This window comes from Vipera ursinii (assembly GCF_947247035.1).
Source record: "Vipera ursinii genome assembly, chromosome: 2".
NCBI lineage: Eukaryota > Metazoa > Chordata > Lepidosauria > Squamata > Viperidae > Vipera > Vipera ursinii.
In genome coordinates this window covers 163,105,478-163,120,337 of record NC_139513.1, presented here as the reverse complement: position 1 = coordinate 163,120,337, position 14,860 = coordinate 163,105,478, and positions in this window count along the sequence as shown.

The following is a 14,860-nucleotide window of genomic DNA, read 5'->3' as shown; positions in this document are numbered from 1 at the left end:
TTCATAGTTTTTAAAAATCGAGATTTTTTTGGTGTCCGGGGAAGATAATTCCTGATGCCGGAGTCAGGGATTTTTAGGCCCAGGAGATGAATTTTTTTTTCTTGACTCAAATGTAAAAGCAGACACCCGAATAGATTCAGTGTTGAATTTTGTCATTAAAAATGGTGTTTTTCATCATTTTTAAAAATCAAGATTTTGTTGGGAAGAAAATGCCTGATGCCGGAGTCAGGGATTTTTGTGCCCAGGAGGTGAAATTTTTTTCCCCACCCAAATCTATGAACGGACGCCGGAATGAGATTCGGGGTTTAATTTCGTGCTTAAAAATGGTGTTTTTCATAGCTTTTAAAAATCAAGATTTATTTCGTGTCCGGGGAAGAAAATTCCTGATGCTGGAGTCAGGGATTTTTGGGCCCAGGAGGTGAAATTTTTTTCCACGCAAATGTAAAAACCCACACTAGAATGAGATTCGGGGTTGAATTTCATTCTTAAAAATGGTGTTTTTCATAGCTTTTAAAAATTAAGAATTTTTTGGTGTCCGGAGAAGAATATTCCTGATGCCGAAGGCAAGGCAAGGCAAAGCAAGGCAAGGCAAGGCAAATTTCAAATTTCAAATTTCAAATTTCAAATTTCAAATTTCAAATTTCAAATTTCAAATTTCAAATTTCAAATTTCAAATTTCAAATTTCAAATTTCAAATTTCAAATTTCAAATTTCAAATTTCAAATTTCAAATTTCAAATTTCTTTAATTTTATTTAATTTAATTTAAAATCCCTCAGTCCAGGCCAGACAATTCAAACAACCAGGTTTTTAAGTCCCGGCGATTTTTGTGCCGTGGAGGTGAAATTTTTTTTCCACCCAAATGTATAAATAGACACCAGAATGAGATTCGGGGTTGAATTTCGTCCTTCAAAATGGTGTTTTTCATAGCTTTTAAAAATCAAGAATTTTTTGGTGTCCCGGGAAGAAAATTCCTGATGCCGGAGTCAGGGATTTTTGTGCCCGGGAGGTGAAATTTTTTTTCCCACCCAAATGTAAAAATGAACACCAAAATGAGATTCGGGGTTGAATTTCTTCCTTAAAAATGGTGTTTATCATAATTTTTAAAAATCAAGATTTTGTTGGGAAGAAAATTCCTGATGCCGGAGTCAGGGATATTTGTGCCCAGGAGGTGAAATTTTTTCCCACCCCCAAATCTAAAAACCGACACCAGAATGAGATTCGGGGTTGAATTTCATTCTCAAAAATAGTGTTTTTCATAGCTTTTAAAAATCAAGATTTATTTCGTGTCCGGGGAAGAAAATTCCTGATGCCGTAGTCAGGGATTTTTGTGCCCAGGAGGTGAAATTTTTTTTTCCACCAAAATGTAAAAACGGACACCAGAATGAGATTCGGGGTTGAATTTCTTCCTTAAAAATGGTGTTTATCATAATTTTTAAAAATCAAGATTTTGTTGGGAAGAAAATTCCTGATGCCGGAGTCAGGGATATTTGTGCCCAGGAGGTGAAATTTTTTTCCACCCAAATGTAAAAACGCACACTAGAATGAGATTCGGGGTTGAATTTCATTCTTAAAAATGGTGTTTTCATAGCTTTTAAAAATTAAGAATTTTTTGGTGTCCGTGGAAGAAAATTCCTGATGCCGAAGGCAAGGCAAGGCAAAGCAAGGCAAGGCAAATTTCAAATTTCAAATTTCAAATTTCAAATTTCAAATTTCAAATTTCAAATTTCTTTAATTTAATTTAATTTAATTTAAAATCCCTCAGTCCAGGCCAGACAATTCAAACAACCAGGTTTTTAAGTCCCGGCGATTTTTGTGCCCTGGAGGTGAAATTTTTTTTCCACCCAAATGTATAAATAGACACCAGAATGAGATTCGGGGTTGAATTTCATTCTTAAAAATGATGTTTTTCATAGCTTTTAAAAATCAAGAATTTTTTGGTGTCCCGGGAAGAAAATTCCTGATGCCGGAGTCAGGGATTTTTGTGCCCAGGAGGTGAAATTTTTCCCCACCCCCAAATCTAAAAACCGACACCAGAATGAGATTCGGGGTTGAATTTCATTCTCAAAAATGGTGTTTTTCATAGCTTTTAAAAATCAAGATTTATTTCGTGTCCGGGGAAGAAAATTCCTGATGCTGGGGTCAGGGATTTTTGTGCCCAGGAGGTGAAATTTTTTTATTGACTCAAATGTCAAAACTGACACCAGAATGAAATTCGAGGTTGAATTTCATTCTCAAAAATGGTGTTTTTCATAGCTTTTAAAAATCAAGAATTTTTTGGTTGTCCGGGGAAGAAAATTCCTGATGCCGGAGTCAGGGATTTTTGGGCCCAGGAGGTGAAATTTTTTTCCACCCAAATGTAAAAACGCACACAAGAATGAGATTCGGGGTTGAATTTCATTCTTAAAAATGGTGTTTTTCATAGCTTTTAAAAATTAAGAATTTTTTGGTGTCCGGGGAAGAAAATTCCTGATGCCGAAGGCAAGGCAAGGCAAAGCAGGGCAAGGCAAGGCAAATTTCAAATTTCAAATTTCAAATTTCAAATTTCAAATTTCAAATTTCAAATTTCAAATTTCAAATTTCAAATTTCAAATTTCAAATTTCAAATTTCTTTAATTTTATTTAATTTAATTTAAAATCCCTCAGTCCAGGCCAGACAATTCAAACAACCAGGTTTTTAAGTCCCGGCGATTTTTGTGCCCTGGAGGTGAAATTTTTTTTCCACCCAAATGTATAAATAGACACCAGAATGAGATTCGGGGTTGAATTTCGTCCTTCAAAATGGTGTTTTTCATAGCTTTTAAAAATCAAGAATTTTTTGGTGTCCCGGGAAGAAAATTCCTGATGCCGGAGTCAGGGATTTTTGTGCCCAGGAGGTGAAATTTTTCCCCACCCCCAAATCTAAAAACCGACACCAGAATGAGATTCGGGGTTGAATTTCATTCTCAAAAATGGTGTTTTTCATAGCTTTTAAAAATCAAGATTTACTTCGTGTCCGGGGAAGAAAATTCCTGTTGCTGGGGTCAGGGATTTTTGTGCCCAGGATGTGAAATTTTTTTATTGACTCAAATGTCAAAACTGACACGAGAATGAAATTCGGGGTTGAATTTCTTCCTTAAAAATGGTGTTTTTCATAGCTTTTAAAAATCAAGAATTTTTTGGTGTGCAGGGAAGAAAATTCCTGATGCCGGAGTCAGGGATTTTTGTGCCCAGGAGGTGGAATTATTTTCCACCCAAATGTAAAAACGCCCACCAGAATGAGATTCGGGGTTGAATTTCATTCTTAAAAATGGTGTTTTTCATAGTTTTAAAAATCAAGATTTTTTTGGTGTCCGGGGAAGAAACTTCCTGATTTTTGTGGGATTTTTGTGCCCAGGAGGTGAATATTTTTTTTGACCCAAATGTAAAAACGGATGCCACAATTAGATTCGGGATTGAATATCGTCCTTCAAAATGGTGTTTTTCATAGCTTTTAAAAATCAAGAATTTTTTGGTGTCCGGGGAAGAAAATTCCTGATGCCGGGGGTCAGGGACTTTTGTGCCCAGGAGGTGAAATTTTTTTCCATCCAAATCTAAAAACGGACACCAGAATGAGATTCGGGGTTGAATTTCAGTCTCAAAAATGGTGTTTTTCATTGCTTTTAAAAATCAAGATTTTTTTGGTGTCCGGGGAAGAAAATTCCTGATGCCAGGGTCAGGGATTTTTGTGCCCAGGAGGTGAATATTTGTTTTGACCCAAATGTAAAAACGGATGCCAGAATTAGATTTGGGGTTGAATTTCGTCCTTCAAAATGGTGTTTTTCATAATTTTTAAAAATCAAGATTTTGTTGGGAAGAAAATGCCTGATGCCGGAGTCAGTGATTTTTGTGCCCAGGAGGTGAAATTTATTCCCCCACCCAAATCTATAAACGGACGCCGGAATGAGATTCGGGGTTGAATTTCGTGCTTAAAAATGGTGTTTTTCATAGCTTTTAAAAATCAAGAATTTTTTGGTGTCCGGGGAAGAAAATTCCTGATGCCGGAGTCAGGGATTTTTGTGCCCAGGAGGTGAATTTTTTTTTCCCACCCAAATGTAAAAACGGACACCAGAATGAGATTCGGGGTTGAATTTTGTCAGGGACTTTTGTGCCCAGGAGGCGAAATTATTTTCCACCGAAATGTAAAAACGCACACCAGAATGAAATTCGGGGTTGAATTTCATTCTTAAAAATGATGTTTTTAATAGCTTTTAAAAATCAAGAATTTTTTGGTGTCCGGGGAAGAAAATTCCTGATGCCGGAGTCAGGGATTTTTGTGCCCAGGAGGTGAAATTTTTTTTCCCACCCAAATGTAAAAACGGACACCAGAATGAGATTCGGGGTTGAATTTTGTCCTTAAAAATGGTGTTTTTCGTAATTTTTAAAAATCAAGATTTTTTTGGTGTCCAGGGAAGATAATTTTTGTGCCCAGGAGGTGAATATTTTTTTTGACCGAAATGTAAAAACGGATGCCAGAATTAGATTTGGGTTTGAATTTTGTCCTTAAAAATGGTGTTTTTCGTAATTTTTAAAAATCAAGATTTTGTTGGGAAGAAAATTCCTGATGCCGGAGTCAGGGATTTTTGGCCCCAGGAGGTGAATTTTTTTTCCACCCAAATGTAAAAACGCACACCAGAATGAAATTTGGGGTTGAATTTCATTCTTAAAAATGATGTTTTTCATAGCTTTTAAAAATCAAGAATTTTTTGGTGTCCGGGGAAGAAAATTCCTGATGCCGGAGTCAGGGATTTTTGTGCCCAGGAGGTGAAATTATTTTTTCCACCCAAATGTAAAAACGGACACCAGAATGAGATTCGAGGTTGAATTTCTTCCTTAAAAATGGTGTTTATCATAATTTTTAAAAATCAAGATTTTGTTGGGAAGAAAATTCCTGATGCCGGAGTCAGGGATTTTTGTGCCCAGGAGGTGAAATTTTTTTCCACCCAAATGTCAAAACGCATACTAGAATGAGATTCGGGGTTGAATTTCATTCTTAAAAATGGTGTTTTTCATTGCTTTTAAAAATCAAGATTTTTTTGGTGTCCGGGGAAGAAAATTCCTGATGCCAGGGTCAGGGATTTTTGTGCCCAGGAGGTGAATATTTTTTTTGACCCAAATGTAAAAACGGATGCCAGAATTAGATTTGGGGTTGAATTTCGTCCTTCAAAATTGTGTTTTTCATAGTTTTTAAAAATCGAGATTTTTTTGGTGTCCGGGGAAGATAATTCCTGATGCCGGAGTCAGGGATTTTTAGGCCCAGGAGATGATTTTTTTTTTCTTGACTCAAATGTAAAAGCAGACACCCGAATAGATTCAGTGTTGAATTTTGTCATTAAAAATGGTGTTTTTCATCATTTTTAAAAATCAAGATTTTGTTGGGAAGAAAATGCCTGATGCCGGAATCAGGGATTTTTGTGCCCAGGAGGTGAAATTTTTTTCCCCACCCAAATCTATGAACGGACGCCGGAATGAGATTCGGGGTTTAATTTCGTGCTTAAAAATGGTGTTTTTCATAGCTTTTAAAAATCAAGATTTATTTCGTGTCCGGGGAAGAAAATTCCTGATGCTGGAGTCAGGGATTTTTGGGCCCAGGAGGTGAAATTTTTTTCCACGCAAATGTAAAAACCCACACTAGAATGAGATTCGGGGTTGAATTTCATTCTTAAAAATGGTGTTTTTCATAGCTTTTAAAAATTAAGAATTTTTTGGTGTCCGGAGAAGAATATTCCTGATGCCGAAGGCAAGGCAAGGCAAAGCAAGGCAAGGCAAGGCAAATTTCAAATTTCAAATTTCAAATTTCAAATTTCAAATTTCAAATTTCAAATTTCAAATTTCAAATTTCAAATTTCAAATTTCAAATTTCAAATTTCAAATTTCAAATTTCAAATTTCAAATTTCAAATTTCAAATTTCAAATTTCTTTAATTTTATTTAATTTAATTTAAAATCCCTCAGTCCAGGCCAGACAATTCAAACAACCAGGTTTTTAAGTCCCGGCGATTTTTGTGCCGTGGAGGTGAAATTTTTTTTCCACCCAAATGTATAAATAGACACCAGAATGAGATTCGGGGTTGAATTTCGTCCTTCAAAATGGTGTTTTTCATAGCTTTTAAAAATCAAGAATTTTTTGGTGTCCCGGGAAGAAAATTCCTGATGCCGGAGTCAGGGATTTTTGTGCCCGGGAGGTGAAATTTTTTTTCCCACCCAAATGTAAAAATGAACACCAAAATGAGATTCGGGGTTGAATTTCTTCCTTAAAAATGGTGTTTATCATAATTTTTAAAAATCAAGATTTTGTTGGGAAGAAAATTCCTGATGCCGGAGTCAGGGATATTTGTGCCCAGGAGGTGAAATTTTTTCCCACCCCCAAATCTAAAAACCGACACCAGAATGAGATTCGGGGTTGAATTTCATTCTCAAAAATAGTGTTTTTCATAGCTTTTAAAAATCAAGATTTATTTCGTGTCCGGGGAAGAAAATTCCTGATGCCGTAGTCAGGGATTTTTGTGCCCAGGAGGTGAAATTTTTTTTTCCACCAAAATGTAAAAACGGACACCAGAATGAGATTCGGGGTTGAATTTCTTCCTTAAAAATGGTGTTTATCATAATTTTTAAAAATCAAGATTTTGTTGGGAAGAAAATTCCTGATGCCGGAGTCAGGGATATTTGTGCCCAGGAGGTGAAATTTTTTTCCACCCAAATGTAAAAACGCACACTAGAATGAGATTCGGGGTTGAATTTCATTCTTAAAAATGGTGTTTTCATAGCTTTTAAAAATTAAGAATTTTTTGGTGTCCGTGGAAGAAAATTCCTGATGCCGAAGGCAAGGCAAGGCAAAGCAAGGCAAGGCAAATTTCAAATTTCAAATTTCAAATTTCAAATTTCAAATTTCAAATTTCAAATTTCTTTAATTTAATTTAATTTAATTTAAAATCCCTCAGTCCAGGCCAGACAATTCAAACAACCAGGTTTTTAAGTCCCGGCGATTTTTGTGCCCTGGAGGTGAAATTTTTTTTCCACCCAAATGTATAAATAGACACCAGAATGAGATTCGGGGTTGAATTTCATTCTTAAAAATGATGTTTTTCATAGCTTTTAAAAATCAAGAATTTTTTGGTGTCCCGGGAAGAAAATTCCTGATGCCGGAGTCAGGGATTTTTGTGCCCAGGAGGTGAAATTTTTCCCCACCCCCAAATCTAAAAACCGACACCAGAATGAGATTCGGGGTTGAATTTCATTCTCAAAAATGGTGTTTTTCATAGCTTTTAAAAATCAAGATTTATTTCGTGTCCGGGGAAGAAAATTCCTGATGCTGGGGTCAGGGATTTTTGTGCCCAGGAGGTGAAATTTTTTTATTGACTCAAATGTCAAAACTGACACCAGAATGAAATTCGAGGTTGAATTTCATTCTCAAAAATGGTGTTTTTCATAGCTTTTAAAAATCAAGAATTTTTTGGTTGTCCGGGGAAGAAAATTCCTGATGCCGGAGTCAGGGACTTTTGAGCCCAGGAGGTGAAATTATTTTCCACCCAAATGTAAAAACGCACACCAGAATGAGATTCGGGGTTGAATTTTATTCTTAAAAATGATGTTTTTCATAGCTTTTAAAAATCAAGAATTTTTTGGTATCCCGGGGAGAAAATTCCTGATGCCGGAGTCAGGGATTTTTGTGCCCAGGAGGTGAAATTTTTTCCCACCCCCAAATCTAAAAACCGACACCAGAATGAGATTCGGAGTTGAATTTCATTCTCAAAAATGGTGTTTTTCATAGCTTTTAAAAATCAAGATTTATTTCGTGTCCGGGGAAGAAAATTCCTGATGCCGTAGTCAGGGATTTTTGTGCCCAGGAGGTGAAATTTTTTTTTCCACCAAAATGTAAAAACGGACACCAGAATGAGATTCGGGGTTGAATTTCTTCCTTAAAAATGGTGTTTATCATAATTTTTAAAAATCAAGATTTTGTTGGGAAGAACATTCCTGATGCCGGAGTCAGGGATTTTTGGGCCAAGGAGGTGAAATTTTTTTCCACGCAAATGTAAAAACCCACACTAGAATGAGATTCGGGGTTGAATTTCATTCTTAAAAATGGTGTTTTTCATAGCTTTTAAAAATTAAGAATATTTTGGTGTCCGGAGAAGAATATTCCTGATGCCGAAGGCAAGGCAAGGCAAAGCAAGGCAAGGCAAGGCAAATTTCAAATTTCAAATTTCAAATTTCAAATTTCAAATTTCAAATTTCAAATTTCAAATTTCAAATTTCAAATTTCAAATTTCAAATTTCAAATTTCAAATTTCAAATTTCAAATTTCAAATTTCAAATTTCAAATTTCAAATTTCAAATTTCAAATTTCAAATTTCAAATTTCAAATTTCAAATTTCAAATTTCAAATTTCAAATTTCAAATTTCATATTTCAAATTTCAAATTTCAAATTTCAAATTTCAAATTTCAAATTTCAAATTTCTTTAATTTTATTTAATTTAATTTAAAATCCCTCAGTCCAGGCCAGACAATTCAAACAACCAGGTTTTTAAGTCCCGGCGATTTTTGTGCCCTGGAGGTGAAATTTTTTTTCCACCCAAATGTATAAATAGACACCAGAATGAGATTCGGGGTTGAATTTCATTCTTAAAAATGATGTTTTCATAGCTTTTAAAAATCAAGAATTTTTTGGTGTCCCGGGAAGAAAATTCCTGATGCCGGAGTCAGGGATTTTTGTGCCCAGGAGGTGAAATTTTTTTATTGACTCAAATGTCAAAACTGTCACCAGAATGAAATTCGGGGTTGAATTTCTTCCTTAAAAATGGTGTTTTTCATAGTTTATAAAAATCAATATTGTTTTGGTGTCCGGGGAAGAAAATTCCTGATGCCGGGGTCAGGGATTTTTGTGCCCAGGAGGTGAAAGTTTTTTTTTTACTCAAATCTAAAAACGGACACCAGAATGAGATTCGGGGTTGAATTTCTTCCTTAAAAATGGTGTTTTTCATAGTTTATAAAAATCAAGATTTTTTTGGTGTCCGGGGAAGAAAATTCCTGATGCCGGGGTCAGGGATTTTTGTGCTCAGGAGGTGAAAGTTTTTTTTTTACTCAAATCTAAAAACGGACACCAGAATGAGATTCGGGGTTGAATTTCTTCCTTAAAATTGGTGTTTTTCATAGTTTAAAAAAATCAAGATTTATTTCGTGTCTGGGGAAGAAAATTCCTGATAAAGGAAAAGGGCAGGCTGAACAGAAGGGGGCTGAGCCAAAGACAGAGGCCACAGATATCCCACTGTACAGTAATGGAACAAATCCAATTTCAATTGCCTTAGTAACACTTTTTATACACAGGTAACAAAATAAGCATTTCTCCTGGTTCTTTGGAGCTAAAGAAGCACCGGGGGAAGCCACTGTTGGTATTTATTGATTCCTACTTTCCACAATACAAGAGAATTCAGACCTCTTAACTCTAATCTAGTCAACCGTGTTCTTTTGACCAGAATCACAGGCATGTAGAGTGAGTGTAGTTACTAATTTTAAATTTTAAATTTTACATTTTACATTTTAAATTTTAAATTTTAAATTTTAAAATTTAAAATTCAAATTTAAAATTTAAAATTTTAAAATTAATTTCAAATTTCAAATTTCAAATTTCAAATTTCAAATTTCTTTAATTTTATTTAATTTAATTTAAAATCCCTCAGTCCAGGCCAGACATTTCAAACAACCAGGTTTTTAAGTCCCGGCGATTTTTGTGCCCTCGAGGTGAAATTTTTTTCCCACCCAAATGTATAAATAGACACCAGAATGAGATTCGGGGTTGAATTTCATTCTTAAAAATGATGTTTTTCATAGCTTTTAAAAATCAAGAATTTTTTGGTGTCCGAGGAAGAAAATTCCTGATGCCGGAGTCAGGGATTTTTGTGCCCAGGAGGTGAAATTTTTCCCCACCCCCAAATCTAAAAACCGACACCAGAATGAGATTCGGGGTTGAATTTCATTCTCAAAAATGGTGTTTTTCATAGCTTTTAAAAATCAAGATTTATTTCGTGTCCGGGGAAGAAAATTCCTGATGCCGGAGTCAGGGATTTTTGTGCCCAGGAGGTGAAATTTTTTTATTGACTCAAATGTCAAAACTGACACCAGAATGAAATTCGGGTTTGAATTTCTTCCTTAAAAATGGTGTTTTTCATAGCTTTTAAAAATCAAGAATTTTTTGGTGTCCCGGGAAGATAATTCCTGATGCCGGAGTCAGGGATTTTTGTGCCCAGGAGGTGAAATTTTTTCCCACAGCCAAATCTAAAAACCGACACCAGAATGAGATTCGGGGTTGAATTTCATTCTCAAAAATGGTGTTTTTCATAGCTTTTAAAAATCAAGATTTATTTCGTGTCCGGGGAAGAAAATTCCTGATGCTGGGGTCAGGGATTTTTGTGCCCAGGAGGTGAAATTTTTTTATTGACTCAAATGTCAAAACTGTCACCAGAATGAAATTCGGGGTTGAATTTCTTCCTTAAAAATGGTGTTTTTCATAGTTTATAAAAATCAATATTGTTTTGGTGTCCGGGGAAGAAAATTCCTGATGCCGGGGTCAGGGATTTTTGTGCCCAGGAGGTGAAAGTTTTTTTTTTACTCAAATCTAAAAACGGACACCAGAATGCGATTCGGGGTTGAATTTCTTCCTTAAAAATGGTGTTTTTCATAGTTTATAAAAATCAAGATTTTTTTGGTGTCCGGGGAAGAAAATTCCTGATGCCGGGGTCAGGGATTTTTGTGCTCAGGAGGTGAAAGTTTTTTTTTACTCAAATCTAAAAACGGACACCAGAATGAGATTCGGGGTTGAATTTCTTCCTTAAAATTGGTGTTTTTCATAGTTTAAAAAAATCAAGATTTATTTCGTGTCTGGGGAAGAAAATTCCTGATAAAGGTAAAGGGCAGGCTGAACAGAAGGGGGCTGAGCCAAAGACAGAGGCCACAGATATCCCACTGTACAGTAATGGAACAAATCCAATTTCAATTGCCTTAGTAACACTTTTTATACACAGGTAACAAAATAAGCATTTCTCCTGGTTCTTTGGAGCTAAAGAAGCACCGGGGGAAGCCACTGTTGGTATTTATTGATTCCTACTTTCCACAATACAAGAGAATTCAGACCTCTTAACTCTAATCTAGTCAACCGTGTTCTTTTGACCAGAATCACAGGCATGTAGAGTGAGTGTAGTTACTAATTTTAAATTTTAAATTTTACATTTTACATTTTAAATTTTAAATTTTAAATTTTAAAATTTAAAATTCAAATTTAAAATTTAAAATTTTAAAATTAATTTCAAATTTCAAATTTCAAATTTCAAATTTCAAATTTCTTTAATTTTATTTAATTTAATTTAAAATCCCTCAGTCCAGGCCAGACATTTCAAACAACCAGGTTTTTAAGTCCCGGCGATTTTTGTGCCCTCGAGGTGAAATTTTTTTCCCACCCAAATGTATAAATAGACACCAGAATGAGATTCGGGGTTGAATTTCATTCTTAAAAATGATGTTTTTCATAGCTTTTAAAAATCAAGAATTTTTTGGTGTCCGAGGAAGAAAATTCCTGATGCCGGAGTCAGGGATTTTTGTGCCCAGGAGGTGAAATTTTTCCCCACCCCCAAATCTAAAAACCGACACCAGAATGAGATTCGGGGTTGAATTTCATTCTCAAAAATGGTGTTTTTCATAGCTTTTAAAAATCAAGATTTATTTCGTGTCCGGGGAAGAAAATTCCTGATGCCGGAGTCAGGGATTTTTGTGCCCAGGAGGTGAAATTTTTTTATTGACTCAAATGTCAAAACTGACACCAGAATGAAATTCGGGTTTGAATTTCTTCCTTAAAAATGGTGTTTTTCATAGCTTTTAAAAATCAAGAATTTTTTGGTGTCCCGGGAAGATAATTCCTGATGCCGGAGTCAGGGATTTTTGTGCCCAGGAGGTGAAATTTTTTCCCACAGCCAAATCTAAAAACCGACACCAGAATGAGATTCGGGGTTGAATTTCATTCTCAAAAATGGTGTTTTTCATAGCTTTTAAAAATTAAGAATTTTTTGGTGTCCGGTGAAGAAAATTCCTGATGCCGAAGGCAAGGCAAGGCAAAGCAAGGCAAGGCAAGGCAAATTTCAAATTTCAAATTTCAAATTTTAAATTTCAAATTTCAAATTTCAAATTTCAAATTTCAAATTTCAAATTTCATATTTCAAATTTCAAATTTCAAATTTCAAATTTCAAATTTCAAATTTCAAATTTCAAATTTCAAATTTCAAATTTCAAATTTCAAATTTCAAATTTCAAATTTCAAATTTCAAATTTCAAATTTCAAATTTCAAATTTCAAATTTCAAATTTCAAATTTCAAATTTCAAATTTCAAATTTCAAATTTCAAATTTCAAATTTCAAATTTCTTTAATTTTATTTAATTTAATTTAAAATCCCTCAGTCCAGGCCAGACAATTCAAACAACCAGGTTTTTAAGTCCCGGCGATTTTTGTGCCCTGGAGGTGAATTTTTTTTTCCACCCAAATGTATAAATAGACACCAGAATGAGATTCGGGGTTGAATTTCATTCTTAAAAATGATGTTTTCATAGCTTTTAAAAATCAAGAATTTTTTGGTGTCCCGGAAAGAAAATTCCTGATGCCGGAGTCAGGGATTTTTGTGCCCAGGAGGTGAAATTTTTCCCCACCCCCAAATCTAAAAACCGACACCAGAATGAGATTCGGGGTTGAATTTCATTCTCAAAAATGGTGTTTTTCATAGCTTTTAAAAATCAAGATTTATTTTGTGTCCGGGGAAGAAAATTCCTGATGCTGGGGTCAGGGATTTTTGTGCCCAGGAGGTGAAATTTTTTTATTGACTCAAATGTCAAAACTGACAACAGAATGAAATTCAGGGTTGAATTTCTTCCTTAAAAATGGTGTTTTTCATAGCTTTTAAAAATCAAGAATTTTTTGGTGTCCCGGGAAGATAATTCCTGATGCCGGAGTCAGGGATTTTTGTGCCCAGGAGGTGAAATTTTTTCCCACAGCCAAATCTAAAAACCGACACCAGAATGAGATTCGGGGTTGTATTTCATTCTCAAAAATGGTGTTTTTCATAGCTTTTAAAAATTAAGAATTTTTTGGTGTCCGGTGAAGAAAATTCCTGATGCCGAAGGCAAGGCAAGGCAAAGAAAGGCAAGGCAAGGCAAATTTCAAATTTCAAATTTCAAATTTCAAATTTCAAATTTCAAATTTCAAATTTCAAATTTCAAATTTCAAATTTCAAATTTCAAATTTCAAATTTCAAATTTCAAATTTCAAATTTCAAATTTCAAATTTCAAATTTCTTTAATTTTATTTAATTTAATTTAAAATCCCTCAGTCCAGGCCAGACAATTCAAACAACCAGGTTTTTAAGTCCCGGCGATTTTTGTGCCCTGGAGGTGAAATTTTTTTTCCACCCAAATGTATAAATAGACACCAGAATGAGATTCGGGGTTGAATTTCATTCTTAAAAATGATGTTTTCATAGCTTTTAAAAATCAAGAATTTTTTGGTGTCCCGGGAAGAAAATTCCTGATGCCGGAGTCAGGGATTTTTGTGCCCAGGAGGTGAAATTTTTCCCCACCCCCAAATGTAAAAACGCACACCAGAATGAGATTCGGGGTTGAATTTCATTCTCAAAAATGGTGTTTTTCATAGCTTTTAAAAATCAAGATTTATTTCGTGTCTGGGGAAGAAAATTCCTGATGCTGGGGTCAGGGATTTTTGAGCCCAGGAGGTGAAATTTTTTTATTGACTCAAATGTCAAAACTGTCACCAGAATGAAATTCGGGGTTGAATTTCTTCCTTAAAAATGCTGTTTTTCATAGTTTATAAAAATCAAGATTTTTTTGGTGTCCGGGGAAGAAAATTCCTGATGCCGGGGTCAGGGATTTTTGTGCCCAGGAGGTGAAAGTTTTTTTTTTACTCAAATCTAAAAACGGACACCAGAATGAGATTCGGGGTTGAATTTCTTCCTTAAAAATGGTGTTTTTCATAGTTTAAAAAAATCAAGATTTATTTCGTGTCTGGGGAAGAAAATTCCTGATAAAGGTAAAGGGCAGGCTGAACAGAAGGGAGCTGAGCCAAAGACAGAGGCCACAGATATCCCACTGTACAGTAATGGAACAAATCCAATTTCAATTGCCTTAGTAACACTTTTTATACACAGGTAACAAAATAAGCATTTCTCCTGGTTCTTTGCAGCTAAAGAAGCACCGGGGGAAGCCACTGTTGGTATTTATTGATTCCTACTTTCCACAATACAAGAGAATTCAGACCTCTTAACTCTAATCTAGTCAACCGTGTTCTTTTGACCAGAATCACAGGTATGTAGAGTGAGTGTAGTTACAAATTTGAAATTTGAAATTTGAAATTTGAAATTTGAAATTTGAAATTTGAAATTTGAAATTTGAAATTTGAAATTTGAAATTTGAAATTTGAAATTTGAAATTTGAAATTTGAAATTTGAAATTTGAATTTTGAAATTTGAAATTTGAATTTTGAAATTTGAATTTTGAAATTTGAAATTTTAAATTTTAAATTTTAAATTTTAAATTTTAAATTTTAAATTTTAAATTTTAAATTTTAAATTTTAAATTTTAAATTTTAAATTTTAAATTTTAAATTTTAAATTTTAAATTTTAAATTTTAAATTTTAAATTTTAAATTTTAAATTTTAAATTTTAAATTTTAAATTTTAAATTTTAAATTTTAAATTTTAAATTTTAAATTTTAAATTTTAAATTTTAAATTTTAAATTTTAAATTTTAAATTTTAAATTTGAAATTTGAAATTTGAAATTTGAAATTTGAAA